Genomic DNA, 17,282 nt, shown 5'->3' on the forward strand with positions numbered 1-17,282 from the left:
ACTTATTTCGATGTTTGATAAGACAAATGAGCGTATAAATTTATTCCAATAATTATTGAGCTACTCGTACCTATTCGGTTTAGCTAGCGTTCGTTGAAAATCGGTGGATCACCTGTGCTACCATGCTGATCAAACAAGCTCTGGTTTTACGTCTGATTTTTAGAAGTGACCCAAATCTTATACGGGGCCCAGATAGCCGTAGCGGTAAACGCGCAGCTATTCAGCAAGACCAAGCTGAGGGTCGTGGGTTCAAATCCCAACGGTCGAGGATCTTTTCGGGTTGGAAATTTTCTCGACTTCCCAGGGCATAAAGTATCATCGTACCTGCCACACGATATATGCATGCAAAAATGGTCATTGGCATAGTAAGCTCTCAGTTAATAACTGTGGAAGTGCTCATTAGAACACTCTGAGATGCAGGCTCTGTCCCAGTGGAGACGTAACGCCAGAAAGAAGAAGAAGAAATCTTATCAGAAAGGTGTCGATCGGTGAATTGATAGTCTCACGCATGTTGGGGACTACTTGGCTTCAACCTCATTTACTGGAAAATCCGCGATATCCATAAAAATCATCACTTCTTGAAAATCATCCTAGACAGCTACAGTTTTTTGCAACCTAATCAGACGATAACGTAATAGATGACCGAAACTATCCATGGACATACATAAATGACCACTGCAACTCCCTCCGGAAGATCCGTTAAATTGGTCGTAAAAATCATCCTAGACTACTGCGTGTTTTTTTTTTCAAAAACGTCAAAAATCATAATTATAGAACATCAAGGCCACCTTGATCACCAAATTGCATTGCCAACTTATTAAAATTCATTATTATACAACATAAAGGATGGTTTTGACATTCATAGACAAATATCATTACAAGACATCATGAAAAAAAAAAAAAAACTGTGTGTGTCTAGGTTGATTTTTACGAGACGACAATTTTTACTGATGTTCCGAATCTTTCAGATGCCGTTATTGTGACCACCTAGGTCCACGAACCATCCGAATAATCTATTGAGTTCTATAATAAGGAATTCTGATGAGTTTGCAATAAATCGCAGCTGTCTTGGATTATTTTCATGAATTGACCATTTTTACGGATGCTCCTGATTAGACTGGCCCTTAAACTCAATGGGGCACCCCCTAGATATGAGCCTTAGGGTAAGAAAAACGCTCTCTCAAAATTTCAACTCAATTTGTTGCTCCACCAGCTGGCGCAATCGTTATGAAGTTTGTATGGGATATTCGTCTCAAATATATTGAAAATTGACCCTATGTCACTGTTTCGTTCCGTATACTAATTGTTTGCGTTCAAATAAGCCCAGAATGACAAATACACTAGTTGATACCCTAATGAACATAATTGCAGAAGGTTGTATCTGGATTTAATCTCATTTTCATTACTTTTTCAGTCGTTGAAAGTTTGGCTTAGATCAGCACTCCCGTACAGTCACATCTTCTACAATATTCTTCGCTATTATATCAAGTAGTGTTTTTGACATTCTGGGTCCAATTGAACGCGATCATCAATTTTCCTGACCCAAACAGTAGATGATGTGCTGTTGCTCATATGTTTGAGCTGAAAATCCCATATTTCAATTCAAATGCGCCAGCTCATGGAACGACCAAATGAGTTGAATTTTTCAGAAAGGCTTCCTCTAACCCCAAGTAATAATCCTGGGGGGTGCCCCGTGGAAGCATACAACTTTATTTTTCTCCCATACTGAGCTGGGCCAGTCTACTCCTGATTATCCACCGGAGAACTACGTTGTTTATTATCGGAGCCAAGTATTCCCAAACATGTAAGAAACTATTCTTTCACTGAACGATGCCTGTCTATAATATTTGGGTGACTAGCCAACGAGTCAATTCAAAAATCAGCTTTTAGTGAAAATTTAGAAAAAAAAAACAGATACAAAAACGGGGAGGGTTCCAGCGGGGTGGAACCAATGCAAAAAGCTAGTACAACTGTTTCCTCTTACTAAAAGCCAAAAATTTCGGGAATCGGTTGAGGCATGGCATGGCCGAGAAACAGCATTTTGAAAATTGTAGTTTCATCCTTGAAATTTACGGTTTGAATTAACGTAACGCGACACCAAAACTTTGCACCTAGTGTAACTTTTTGAAGAATGGTCCGTTTTTAGATCTTTTTTTATGAAAACACGTATCTTGACGAGTAGGAAGCGAATCCATAATATGAGAGTTCTATAAGAAGTATTTATTTTACAATGTCTAAAATTCGGCGATTTTCGTAACGCGACACCATATTAATGTGACTATTTGAATAAATACGATTTCAAAGAACCATTAATTCGTTCAGAAAAATTAAACCCGCACATAACAATGTCATCAAATACCCTCCTAGTCAACGTATAAGAGATTCATATGACACTTGATAAACTGTGATACAGTACTCTTATAAAAATGTTGTTAAATATCTCAGTTTCTCACCTATAAATTATATGAAGTTTATATAACTTTTCAGGTATGTTTGTTATGGTATTTTCAATCAAATTTATGTTTTTCATACAATTCAATATGTTGCCTTTCATGTTCTGCATAGCTTTGGAATTATTTCAGAGTTTGAAATTTTGTTATCTTGGCGTAGATGTGCGTGGAATGTGTCTTATACTCATAGCGATCATCAATCGATTCCAGGCGTGCGGAAGGCAGCGCGATGTAACTCGACCCAAGCCCGATGATGGAAAACAGCACGCTTCGACGGCGAAGTATTCACCGAAGCCCTGAGGTGCGAACGGAACACTCTGGACCTAAACAGTGAACAGCTAGTTGCTGTGATGTCACGAGCGTGTGATGCTTATATGCCGAGAAAAGCACCTCTTAGAGAGAACAGGCCGCCGGTGTACAGGTGGTGCGAATCAATTGCAAATCTTCGAGCTATCTGCCTTCAGGCTAGACGAAGAATGCAACGCGCACGCACAGAAGCACAAAGAGAAGAACGCGGTGCAGCAGAGGCAGAGAGGCACAGTTGGCTCTCAAAAAGGAAATCAAGAGTCGAAAACGGGCATGCTTTGATAGTCTATGCGAGAGTGCTAATTCGAGTCCATGGGGTGACGCCTACAGAGTGGTAATGGCTAAGACCAAAAGTGCCATAACGCCCAAGAGAAGTCGCCCGAGTTGCTGCGATCGATAATCGATGTACTCTTCCCGCACCATTCAATAAGCCCATGGCCCCCAGCGCCGTATGCGGCAGATGAAGGAGAAGAAGTGGCGAGAGTGACGAACGAAGAGTTGGCAGAAGTCGTGAATCATTCGCGTCAAACAAGGCACCGGGACCCGATGGTATCCAGAATGTTGCCTTAAAAGCGACAGTGAACGCGGATCCGAACATGTTCAGAACCACGATGCAACGCTGCATTGTTCAAGTAATCTTCCCGGATGTATGGAAGCGACAGAAATTGGTGCTACTACCAATGTCGGGGAAACCACCAGGTGACCTGTCGGCGTATAGACCTATCTGTCTACTAGATACGACGGGCAAGTTATTGGAGAGGTTGATTCTCAACAAGCTGACTAGTGAGCATAAAACATTTGTTTCGCAAATATCTCAGGAGCCTGATCACATAGAAAGATGCTGTCTTCGGCAGAGTTGTTCAGTAGCTCAAATTCTTTCTTTGTTTAATTCTTAAAGTTCGAGATTTTGCAAAAGAATGATAGAACCTGAGCTTCTGAACAACTTTGCCGAAGGTACCTGTCTAAAAAGTCGAGATCCTGCAGTATCCACAAAACAAAAATTTCATGCTCACTAGCGCCGCCTGGTGGTAAAATACCCGATTTCTTGGCTCAAATAATGATAGCCCTTGAGCCACTGAACTACTTTGCCGAAGACACTATCTTTCTAAGTGGTCAGGCTCCTGAGATATCTGCAAACAAAAGTTTCATGCTCACTAGCGCCACCTAGTGACCAAATTTTGAATCAACTAGCTCGAAAAATGATAGTTTTAACTTCCTAAACAACTTTGACGAAGACGACATCCTTCTAAATAGACAGGATCCTGAAATATCTTCAAAACAAAAGTAAAACTTCCATGCCCACTAGTGCCACCTATCGGTCAATTTCCGAATTAAATAAGGTACCATCAGATAGCGCTTCACCTCCAGAACAACTTAAATAAAGACCCCAAGTTTCTATATTATCTGGATTTTAGGATATGACGATTTCAAACTGTGGTTTCCTCGAACCGTACATAGTGCGTTCATTATTATGCGACTTCCGTGTACATTTGTTGATTTTACCGTATTATAAATGGCCATACTGTAAATAAAAACTGTCGAGTATTGTTCTTAGAAAGATTCTTGAGGAATACATCTTGGTTTGGTGTCGATAGATATCTTTGTTGCAAAATGATAGCATATAAATCACAACTGTTGTACAAAGTACAACAGCGCGACAGCCCGAAGGTTAATGAATAAAAACTTGAACATAACATACACTTAACACAGATTACTGAACTACAGATCGTATTCTATTAGCAAAATGCCTCGTCGGTTCATCGAACTCGAAAAACTCTTCGACAGCTGAGAATGCTCGGGCTCGGATGCACGCTGAGATGGGTTCGTTGTATCTAGAGGGTCTTGTCCCGGGAATCCCGGGACAAAAATCCCGGGAAATCCCGGGATCTGAAAAATCCCGAATCCCGGGATATTTTCGAAAATCCCGGGATTTCCCGAAATTGCAGGTTGAACTAGAAAATTCTGTTGTATTTTTTTCTAATGATAGCACAAAACAAGCTGCATGTTTTATGGTGACTGTTGATACAAGAATGTATTTTAGTTATTGTATTTCGCTTACTCAATAAGCATTTTTATTGAGGTTTAAGACCACGTATGCTTATACTTTTTCTGGTATGCTAGTAACGTTATTTTCAATAAACTATAGCAGGTTTCTCTAGGGTTTTTTCTGTTTATCAAAAAATGCTTTGGTGGTTGAAATTTTCATCATTTTAAAATTTTATCGATGCCATTTTATCTTCCCGTAACCGTTGCAGGTTGCCCGGGGTACCTTACACTTTTACACGACTAAAATACTTGTGGATGTCATGCCAATAATTTTAAAGCATGAAGATTCCATATGACACACGAATATATAGGGGGAGATCCCCCAGTACCGGACACTTAAGCCACTAAATTCATAATTCGAAAAATATTGGTTACATGTGCTTGTGTTACCCATTTATGATAAATATTATCATTTTTATAGTGTACAAAAATAAATTTGATAATATAAATATGAATTTTGACATTGCATTTTGATGATGTATTTTAGAACCAAATTGATCGATCTTGAAAGGTGGCACCCAATACCGGACACGATCCGGAAATGCCTCGAATTATGTGAATTTGAATATCATTGAATGTGTTTACTATAGGAATAGTACATAATTGCCAATTCAATGCATTTGCAACATTTACAAGAACAATTTGAGTTTTTCTTAGTTTGCAAGATGTCCATCAAAAACCTCTTTCATATATGAAGAAAAATAGCACATTTTACTATGTTGTTCTTAATTTTATTGCATGTTCGATACCAGGATCGACGAAATCCATGAAAAATGAATGTATTTTGAGACACTGGTGCAATAATTACAAAGATATCATATAACAAATCAAGCTGTCCGAAACTGGGGGACAGGAAGCGTTCAACCAAAATTGTAATTTGTCCATACTTAGTTCAATTTTGGTACAAAATACATTCATATTATCAAATAAGGATTAGGTTCGAACATACTTGCGTGATCCAAATTATTTTTTCATATCTTAAATAATTACTAAATAGGCTCAAAATTAAGGCAAAACGTCAAATTTTTCATAATTTTCAAACTTTTTTACTTTTTTAATAAGGCATGCATATTTCAAGGATGTGTTATTCTACGCAAACATTAGTCTCCATAATAGCTTCCTTTTCTACTAATACACCATCTTAATTGTACCATGATTTCTCAATTTTTCGACTTTGTCCGGTATTGGGTGCTGTCCGGCTCTGGGGGACCTCCCCCTATATATTTTTGGAAAATTTGATAGTGATTGGTATCACCTATACCTATACCTTAGGTTTCAGGTTTGAATTTCGTTTCAAATTAACTTTAATAAATGCCCATTGACTTCAACTGCATATAGGAGAAATATTACTGTATAAAATCTAAGATTGCATTGTTTTCGTCAATTTTAATTCGACTTAACCTTCAAAAACAGGTTCGGTTATAATGAAACAGCTCTATAAAACTAAATGTTGCTTCAATATCCGCTCCGGTCATTCTATAGTCCACGCTGTGTCTAAATCAGAAGATAATGCAAATCGAATGTACCTCGGATTATTTTCCGCTAGAGTTCAGTATTTGGGTTATATTTTCATAATCGGAAGGATTTAACACTTCAGTCGTCGCGCTGTTGTATTTTGTAGAACACTGTTGGAAAAACTTCGCTTTTCGTTCATAACAGCAGCGTGGTGGTTCTGATGGTGACAAACCGCGCGACAGCTGGAAGGTTAAAATATTCAAACGGTGAAATTTTAATTTTTCCACTTTTTAGCTATTTTTTTCATATAAAGACTTCGAAATTCAATGAAAATCACGTTTTCCTACATTTCAGCCCATACAAAATGTATGGGAAAAATTTCACCGATGGAATATTTTGGAACCTCGTTTTGGTAGCATTTGATCATTGTCCCGAGATCCCGGGAAATCCCGGGATTTTGAAAACTAAAATCCCGAATCCCGGGATTTTTTCGAGTCCGGGAAACAAGACCCTCTAGTTGTATCCAAATACGGTGCGATGGAAACATGATTGGAGCAGTGTTGTACTCCGGAGAACTCGGTTAGGAACACGAAATTCTAGCAAACTAAGCAGTTCTGGAGCATCGACTTTGCCATTTAGCAACTTCGCTATTAGCAACAATTGTTGTACCTTTCTTCGTCGATCCAATGTTTCTAGTCCCAGGAGTCGGCATCTTTCCGGATACCGTGGCAGGTTATCGGGGTCCCTCCATGGCAAGTTTCTTAGTGCCAAAAGAATGAACCTCTTTTGAATCCGTTCAATTCTTAGACTCCACGTGAGTTGGTGCGGATGCCAAACGACGGATGCATTTTCCAGTCATATGATCAACTATGTTGAGAATCGATTTCGTAGTGAAAAACAATTGGATGCATCTTGCGGTGAAAAGTGATCACCTGACATTTCTCCACGCTAATAATTAGCTTGTTCCTGAGGCACCAATCGGCAAACAGTGTTAACGAGTTCTGAAGACACATACAATCATTTTCAGTCCGTACTACAATGTACAGTTTAAGATCATCGGCATAAATCAGCTTAAATCCTTCACCGAGAACCAAGGCAGCATCGTTAAAGAAAATAATAAATAGCAACGGTCCAAGGTTGCTTCCTTATGGGACACCAGACTTGTTCAAAAAGGGTAATGATACACATCCATCGATTTTTACTCGCACCTCTCGTCCCGTAAGGTACGACTCCATCCAAGAAACCAAATTCGTAGATACTCCGAGGCGGGACAGTTTGTGCAAAACTATTCGGTGGTCAATCTTGTCGATCGCAGCTTTTAAGTCGGAATAAATTACGTCAACTTGTGCCTTTTCTTCCATGCTCTTCATGCATTTTGACGTAAAAGTCAACAAGTTCGTAGTAACCGCTCGGCTAGGCATGAATCCGTGATGCTCAACGGAGATGTAGCATTTTGTTGTTTCGAAGATAATTCCACACATTAATATTTCGAACAGTTTCGAAGCAGCTGACAGGCTTGTAATACCCCGATAGTTTGTAACATCATGGCAATCACCGCGTTTGAAAATGGGTGTTATGAACGATTGTTTCCAGATGCGTGGGAATTTTGCTTGCTGGAGTGACTGATTGAAGATTTCGCACAATGGTTGTACCAAGCATAATATAATTTATTTGGTTTCAAATTAAAAGTACGCATAAAATAGCCGTTGAATCAGTTGAGGTTAGGTAACATACAGTCAAAGTAATTAACGTAAAAATTAACGTAGTCGTTGACGCTGAACGCTAACGTTAATCAATGGTTCAGAAAAACCAACGGAAGTTTCGTTAATCGTTACAGTTAACGTCAACGCATCAACGAAACGGAGTTAATCGTTGATTAACGTTAACAACCCTGTTCGCTACATAAGTTGATGTTTTTTTTTAATTTACCATATCTCATGTTGCTCTTCTAAGTTTATTTTTCAAATTTAATTAATCTGATCAGTATTTATCATATTTGTATTTAAATGTTGGGTTTACCATACATATTTACTTTTATACGTTAAAAATACTGTTAAATCAATTACTGTCAATATTAAAATACTTTGCTCGTAGGCTATGAAATAATCAATAGAATTGTTTGGCCTATGGATTCATTACATTTTGCAGCATTATTGTGTCAAGTCTATCCTATTTACCTAACACCCAAACCAATCCTATTTTCCTTTTCCCATGACGTTTGCGTGGCCCCTCCTATAATCGGCTTTGGATTGACTTGCGCTCTTATTGCCCCACCAAACGTTGCAAAATGAAAATGAAAATGAGTTTCTATCGTTTAAAATTAATTATCTTTTATTTCAATTTAAATAACTGATACATTTGCTAGCATAATATACTTATTCTAGTGAAAAATTGTGCATGAAACGCTGTGTGCGTGCACATTTTTATAGAGTAACTTAAAAAAAACGCAAGAATATTATTCGAGAGATAATTGCGCAGAAGACACCTGAATGATTGATGGCATTCCCACGTTTTTATTACATAGACTTTTAATTTAAGGTACAGCGGGGTAAGTGAAAAAGGCTGGAGAAAATGGATAAATTCCAAAGAGTAGCACTAGGCTTTCGGATAAAGAAAACTAAGTTGTTAGTTTTAACACATATTTATATTAACAATAAGTAAAACCATTGTTCCATACACATTGTAGCATCCTTGAATCTGCCTTGTTCTCTTTTGCTTAGCTCGCAGAAATCTTCTGAATAGGATAAGAATAGTGTAAAAGAAACAATCCGGACAAAAACGCTGCCTCTAGAATAGGAAATTTCCATCGAGCACAAACAATTCAATCGCAGTTTTTTGTTCTATTAATATTCGCACTTTACGTGAGTTTGAATTTAACTATGGTTTCTTTTGCAATTTTTGGTAGTTCTTGCTATAACTTTGTATAGTTGGGAGATTTCGAACCTTTTATTCAGCGAAACAAATCAGGGCACAATATGTATTGATTGTTTTTATCCTTCGTGCTTAAAATTTACTAATCAACAAATTTCAAACTTAAAATTATATGATCTTTGTAAAACATTGCGTATAATGACGGCCAGCGTCTAAAAATATACGTGGTTGTAATGTTTCCATTCTAATGTACTCTCATGTGTTTCGATCGATTTGAGCTCGCTGGGTTGCGAAGTTATTTCCTTCCAATACAGATATACATGTTTCCATAATGATAAATGTCGTGCATATTTTTAAGGTTTCAAGCCAAATTTGGTAGATCAGGAATACGCTGCCTGCTTCGGAACCACCGCTACTGAAAATTGTCCGTCCAGAGTTCTTTCACTAACCCAGTGAAACAGTCATATTTATCTATATTTGCAAAAATGCTGAGACTTTGTCACAGTTTGAATAGTTTCATTATTATAGCAACGTTGACGTTTAATGCGTATTACGGTCGTCTAAATGGTCATTTTATAATGATCATGATTTGTGTACATGATGTGATTTTTGCCGGAATACACGTGGGCTGAACAAAAATTGGACAAGCTTCACCGACGATTACTCTGCTAATGGTTTCAATATGTTTGAATGTCTGTGGTTATTTGTGGAATCAGTGATTATAGAGAGACCAAGGGATAGTGATGGGCTAAGAGAGCTTGGAGAGTGAGGAAGCTTAAAAACGTTTTGTCGACGGAAAAGTGGCCAATAAGATGTCTGTTTTACGTTCTATAGAAAATACACTCGAGGATTATATCACTAACATGTAAAGCGCTTTCATACATTTTTCGTTCTATAAACCTGATAATATTACTACTATTTTAAATACTTGATTATGTTAAAGAGGCACTTTATTGCGCAAAATTTAGATGAACTCTGGTCAGTTTTCAATATCAGCTTTCCGTAGTGTTAGGCTTTTCGCGTTTATTTTAGGTGGGTTATTTAGTTTTTTATTCGGTAGGTGATGTTTTGAAAAGAATTTGGTCAAAATTTCAACGGTGAGTGCAATTCATATCCCCAACCCAGCGGGTTCAAATCGTTCTAACAACTCTACGGCTGTATATCTAACGATACCACACACTTTTCAACTAACGGTTTGTTCATAATGAATCTCGTACAATTATTTTACGAATGGCTTCGTGTTCTTTCTCTCGGTATATTGTCCTACTAATTAGAAACAACAAATATATGCGGGCTTCTCTCGAGCGTTACCAGGCTATGCAGATGGTGTTTGCTTTGGTGGAATTCGATCTAAAGTCAGGCAAACGTTTGTCCAACACACTGTGAAACAAGCCTATTGATACCGGTGTGTTATGGTAAATATTAGGGAGTCGTCAGGAAAAGAATAAAAGTTTAGATGCCCAGTTGACAAGTAGGCGAAAACAGGCTAAAATTTATGGAGGTTACACAGATAAGACTAAACCATTGAGACACTGCACAGCAGCTGTTGTAGTAGTCAGCGACTAAAAGATTAGTGATATTGCGATATTTGCAGACCCCTTATCAGCTGCGATAATTATAGAGATAGATGCACGTGCACAGTGGAGCAATTTAGCCGATAGTGGATCAGTTTGTCAGAAGGAAGCCGAAAATCATCGCAGAAGACTTTTTTGGCTGGGCTGTGATGTGGAAAAGCAAAGTGACTAAAGCAACAGGGTATATTCTGCATGAAGCTTTAACGAAGTTAGATAGATGTATGATTACACCATGAAAATTCAGAAAGCATATTTCGGGGAAACGGAAAGGAGTCCATATATAATTCATCTCACGTTCTACAGCCATTTACTGGATTTTACAGAGTGTAATTAGAAAAGTGGGAAATGATAACCTGTTGCATGTAACGATTCATTGAACAGCAATGCACGGCTTGTGACACAACAATGCTGCGAAAATTAAGTCAAGGAAGAGACGGCGTCTAGCTTACTGGTGCAATGAAACGTTCAGCACTGCTTTTTGTCTGGAGGCGGGCTCAAATAGCAGAGGCCAAGTGTAGTAAGAAACTGATACAAGGATTTGTGCCGAGATAGAGAAACGCTTAAAAAGTCGTTATGGCAAAGATGTACCGCTAGCGCATGACGGCTCACCATAGTAGCATGCCCGAAAGAACTTAAAACTATTATGAACCAGAGCTACATGTGCAAACTAAATGTCCCTGATAAAGGTGAATGGTTGTGATGGCTTTAACCGTGGTAAAAAACAAACGGACAAAGCTGTATCGTGTCAACACCGAGGAGGCAGCCCCTCTAGCACGATATAGGAAGCGTAACCCTGGTTAGGTGGCCTATCGAAGACTCCTCATCAATCAAGAAAGGCAAAAATAGAGCAAGCGGATTGATTTTACGGCAACAGACCAGGCAAAGCATAAAGGACAACGATTGGAAAGTCGGTCTTTGAACATCAGAGCTTTGAATGATCCCGCGCGTGTTATGCTCCTGGCTCGTGAACTTCCGAACATCAGCGTGAACGTGGCAGCTATCCAGGAAATACGTTGGCCCAAAACTGGAGAACGTGAACTCCGAGCAGTGAATCCCATCGCCAACACTTCATTCAAGTGCCACATCTACTACAGCGGCGGCGGCGACAGAGCAGAACGTTGAGTTGGCTTCATAGTGATTGGGAAGCAGATGAAGTGAGTTGAGATTGACTTTTGACAATGTGGTTACACAGGAAAGTGAAGATAGTTGGTCTTGCGGATACGATTGAAAGATGAGCGGGCGAGCATTAGTAGAAGCGGATATGTCGTTGACGGAAATATCGAGCTTAATCAGAGACAAACTGCGACTAGCCCGTTGCAAAACGGAGATTTTCTTAGTCAGCAACTTCAAAGTGGACCAGCTGATGGAGATCATCATCGAAGAACACGCAATTGCATGGAAGCGTGTACTTAAGCACTTGAGAGTGATCAGTCGACCATCAACCATCTTCAACTACAACGTTGACTATGCATGTGAAACATCATCGAAGACAATGCACGCAATTACTAGAAGCAGTGCTTCCTGCTTGAGGCACCGCGCTAAAAGTCAAAACGAATCGCGATAAATAGAACAGAGTGCTCCGACTGATGGCTGTGCAAGTCACGAATACGTATAGAACGATATCGTTGGAAGCTGACCCTGTTCAATAAGTTCGAATACAACTTTTCATAATTGTGTTGGTGCGCATCATGTGCATTCTGTGTATTTATATTGGTGTCAGCTTTAGTCTAGTATATAGGCTAACCGACGCGCATGTTGTTGACATTTGTTTTTTTTTTGTTTACCGCGCACGATGAAAGAGTACCGCGATGTCGTAGTTAAGTTGTTTTCAAGAGCTGAGCAACCTAGTGACACATTCCGGCGGTTGAAATCCCACTGGGTGAAGCAGAATTTCATTTATACTACAATTCGTCGGTACCGGGAGACGGGCTCGGCCAAGGGCCGTGTGAGATCCGGGCGGCCACGTTATGCGAGGACGCCAGCAGCCATCAAGGTGGTGAGGGACAGACCGCTACTGACTTGGATATGTCGATCGGGACTGCTCACACCATCATGACGAAGGACCTGGGATACAAGCTGTACAAGAAACGCAAGATTCACGGAGTAACGGAGGCTACAACGAAAAAAAGCTGGTCAGAGCCAAACTGATACTTTCGTGGCACGCAGGTCAGGAGTTCGTGTTTTCTGATGAGAAAGCATTCACCCGTCTCGCATAAACATCCCGCGGTTCCAAAGCGCCGCGTCGGTGACGGTTTGGGGGGCCGTATCCAGGCGTGGGAAGCTCTCACTGGTGTTTATCGAAAAAAACGTGAAAATCAACACAGCGTATTATAAGACCGAGGTTCTGGAGAAGGTTGTGGCTCCTGCACTTCGAGACCTCTACGGGAAGGATCATTGCGTCTTTCAATAGGACGGTGCACAGGCCCACACGTCGAATATCGACCAAGCGTAGTGTCGAGAGAATTTGAGTAATTTTTTAATTGATAATACTTTGTGCTGGGAGGACCTCAATGCCCTGAACGTTATATACGTACTTGTATACGTTGTCGCTGGGATGATGCCCATTTACATCACTCTGACGGAGTGCTACCAGCGACGAGGCACCAGAATCGTACAAAAGATTGCCAGAATCGCATCGATGGTGAGATGGCAGAAGGAGGGATATTCTCATGTCGTCGGAAAGACACGCTACAGCCGGAAAATTACGGAACAGTACAACAGGCTGAAACATCGAGTACAAAGTATTTGCTCTCAGGAGGAACCGATTGCCCCTAGAAATTCGAGATTGTAGTAGTCATTGACAGATCGTTTTCCGAGACAGGCGCTCTCTTCTACGACAGGCACATCGACGACGTTTGTTTTATAATCTCGTGTGAACATTTGTCAGTTAAATCGATAATGTTTCCAAAAATTCATGCAACTATCGATCAACCAGTTCGGTAATAGCGTTCTGCGTCTGAGTCGGCGCCTCATTTCCTAAAGTAAAGGTGGAGAAAGTCCTTGAAATTGACTATAAACTACAAACCTGTGCAATTTAATTGATTTGGAAGACTTTGATAAACCATTAGTTGTTCTTTTCTCGTCTCAGTACTTTTCGACCGATCGATCGCCTATGGGGTGTCCCGCACCTTTTTGTAACACCTGATAACGCTGCGAGGAACCACAAACGAAACGAAACAAATCTCAGCCAATAGTCTAAACTATCTACACAGTTCGGTAATATTTTTTTGTTTTGTTTTTGAAATTCTAGTTACACTTTCACGTTTTTGCTTGCGTTACTTGGCTAACTCTCGAAACTAGATACACACATCAATATTTCACTAATTACTAGCGTACTCAGACAGTTTTTGTTTTCCTTTATGATTCTCTGTTTTATTTTGTTTGGTTTTGTTCTCGTTATGTTATTTTGTTTTACTTAATAATAAGTCTTGTTCGCTAATTGTTGAAAGTTTCCCGCTTCGAGACAGATTTTTACTGCTATAATGTATGTACGCTACTATCGTTCACATGATTCTTGATTTTTGTGTTGCTGCTTGTTGTTGTTGTTGTAGCGTGGTTAAGTGTTTTTGTTCGGTGATTCATGCGTAAATAAAATCGCCCACAATTCAGCATTCGATGATGATTGAACGTAGTTTTTGTTTTAGAATTCATGCGTGTTGTAGAACAGTTGTTTTGGTCTTCACAAAATTCAGAAAAAAATATAATTCTCCTCGGCAGTACCTTGTACCGGAATACAGACCTCACAGTATTCCGTAGCGTAAAATGTTTGATTTTAATTTTGATTTCAATGAGAATATCCATCCATTTGACACAGTAAAACAATACTTAGAGAATTTGGTACAATCCAGATCAAGAGATTATTATTGAACAGCCTTACTGGAGACGATTCCGGTTGAGGATACGTACGTGATCATCTTAGCTAAGCAAATACTCGTCGCATCTTCTCTACCGATGGGAATAAATCCCGTCACATTTTGTTTGGTGATCCTACGCCTCAATCATAAGACTATAAAGAGAAAAGGACATCAAACATTTTTTACCATCAAACAGAACGTTCGTAGAGCCTGATAGGTAGTAAATTTCGACGCAACGTAGGAGGGCTGACGAAAGAAGGACATATTGGGATATAGATATCGGTTCAAATCATGGTTGATTAGCGGCTATGTATCGGAGACGTTCTTTTTTGATCTTCATCGTTTATTGGAGAATGTCTCGAAGGAAGATTTGTTTGTAGATATGGCCAACTTCGATTTGTTCAAGGCCTATGATATGATATGGAGGCTTCCTAATTTAGACACACTTGAGGAATGGAACTTCCAAAGGCAACTGCTTAACTACGCAGAGAACTTTCTACGGCGAGCATCAAGTCAGTACGCGAGATAAATTGCTTGGTGTCTATAACAAACTAACATTTGTTATGCATGCCGAAGCGATGATGGATTCTGTCAACGCTAAGTTGAATATTCTCGGGACCCTACGATACTTGCCTTAAAACCAGGAGGCGTTACGAGAAAGCAAGGAACGTAGAAGTAGCGTAGAGAAGCGAAAGGTCATACTCAAACGCGAGATAACGCTGAGCAAGTCTGAGTGCTGCAAGCATCTGTGCTGAGCACCTGACACTAACCCATGGGGGAAGCTTATCAAGTGGTCATGGCGAAAGTCAAGAGTCCATCAAATCCCGGTTGAAACGTGTGCTGAAAAGCCGAGGGTTATTGTCGAGGGTCTCTTCCCAACGCATGATCTAACATCTTGGTCACCCACACCGTATGTCAACGAGGAAGAAGCAAACATCGAAGATCAAGATCAGGTCGCCAATGACGAGCTTGTAGCAGCGGCGAAAGCATCGGATGGAATGCCCAATGTGGCATTTAAAACGGCGATCCTAGCGTACCCGGACATGTTTCGGAAAGTGATGCGAAACTGCCTGGACGAAGATCACTTCCCAGATATATGAGAGATCCAGAAGCTGGTGCTGTTTCCGAAGCCAGGAGAAATACATCATCATACAGGCCTATATGCTTGCTGGATACACTGGGTAAACTCTTGAAACGAGTCATACTAAACAGGGTGGCTAAATGTACGGAGAGCGAGAACGGACTATCAGAAAGGCAGTTCGGATTCCGGAAGGGAAAGTCGACGGTAGATGCAATTCGGACGGTCCTGGAGAGGGCCGAGAAGGCATCGAAGCAAAAACGAAGAGGAAATCGTTACTGCGCCATAGTTACGATAGAGCTTAACAACGCGTACATCTGTGTCGGATTCTGCACAGCTACTTCGAGAATCGGGTGTTGGCGTATACAACCGACGCCGGCCGAAAGGAGTTAATAGTAACGGTTGGGTCCGACGTATGTGAAATAACATGTACGACGTCGTATGGGCGTCGAGATTGTCGGCTTTGCTGATAACGTCGTCCTAACAGTAATAGGCGAAACGCTGGAGGAAGTGGAAGTGTTTGACACGGAGGATATAGGCACGGTCGAGAATTGGATGAATGGAATCATGCTGAAGATAGCCCACCACAAAACGGAGGTGCTACTAGTCAGCAATCGCAAAGCGGGGACATTTCATAGCATCACAGCGGTCGCTCAGACACCTAGGCGTTAGACGATCGGCCAAACTTCAACAGCCACGTCTAATATGTATGTGGGAAGGCGGCAAAGGCGGCCAGCGCACTTACTAGGATCTTGCCGAACGCCCAGACTACCGCCGACCGCGAAGAGCTATGGAAAACTATGGACGAGAATGGTTTTCCTAGGAAACTGACTAGACTAATCACGATGGATAGTGTACAGTGCTGTGTAAAGATATCGGGAGCGTTATCAGACCAGTGTGGAACACGCAAGGGATTTCGACAAAGCGATGGACTTTCCTGCCTCCTGTTCAATATTGCACTAGAAGGTGTTATCGAACGGGTGGGCTTCAACACGTGGGGCACGATCTTCAATAAATCCAGCCAGTTCATCTGTTTCGCTGACGAGGTGGACATTGTCGGAAGAACGTTCCAGGTGGTTACTGAACAGTATACATGGCTGAAGCAGAACGGGCTGGATTGAAGGTAAATAGTCTAAGACAAAAATCTGCTGGGTGGAGGAACCGAGCTTTATAGAGCTCGCATTGGTGGACGCGTGATGATCGACGGAGATGAGTTCGAGGTGGTGGACGAATATGTCTACCTCGGATCATTGGTAACGTCGGAGAAATTCGAAGACGTATCATTGCCGGAAGTCGTGCCACAAGAGCTTGCGGTCAGGTAAACTTCACCTCCGTATAAGTGTGCCATGTACAAGACGCTGATGAGACCGGCAGTCCTCTATGGGCATTAGATGTGGACAATGCTCGAAGAGGACCTGTAAGCGCTAGAAGTTTTTGAAAGACGTGTGTTTAGAACATTTTCGGCGGCGTATGGAGGAGAAGAATTAACCATGAGCTTGCGCAACTCTAAAGGGATCCCAGTACGGACGAGGCACGTTATGAGAATGCCGGACAACAATCCCGCAAAAATGGTGTTCACCTCGAATCCAGCCGATACAAGACAAGAGAGGCCCAACGAACTAAGTGGTTTAACCAAGTGGAGCAGGAT

General features: G+C 40.7%; 1 long non-coding RNA gene across 1 annotated transcript; it reads right to left on the reverse strand.

Moving 5' to 3' along the window:
• LOC110677351 lies at window positions 1-17,248 on the reverse strand. The gene is made up of 3 exons (XR_002501084.1): window positions 17,237-17,248; window positions 15,797-15,799; window positions 1-125 (listed from the first exon to the last, which is right to left on the reverse strand). It is a non-coding gene; the product is annotated as an uncharacterized LOC110677351 (long non-coding RNA).
• Between the last annotated feature and the right edge of the window lie 34 nt (window positions 17,249-17,282).

Source organism: Aedes aegypti, chromosome 1 (assembly GCF_002204515.2).
Source record: "Aedes aegypti strain LVP_AGWG chromosome 1, AaegL5.0 Primary Assembly, whole genome shotgun sequence".
NCBI lineage: Eukaryota > Metazoa > Arthropoda > Insecta > Diptera > Culicidae > Aedes > Aedes aegypti.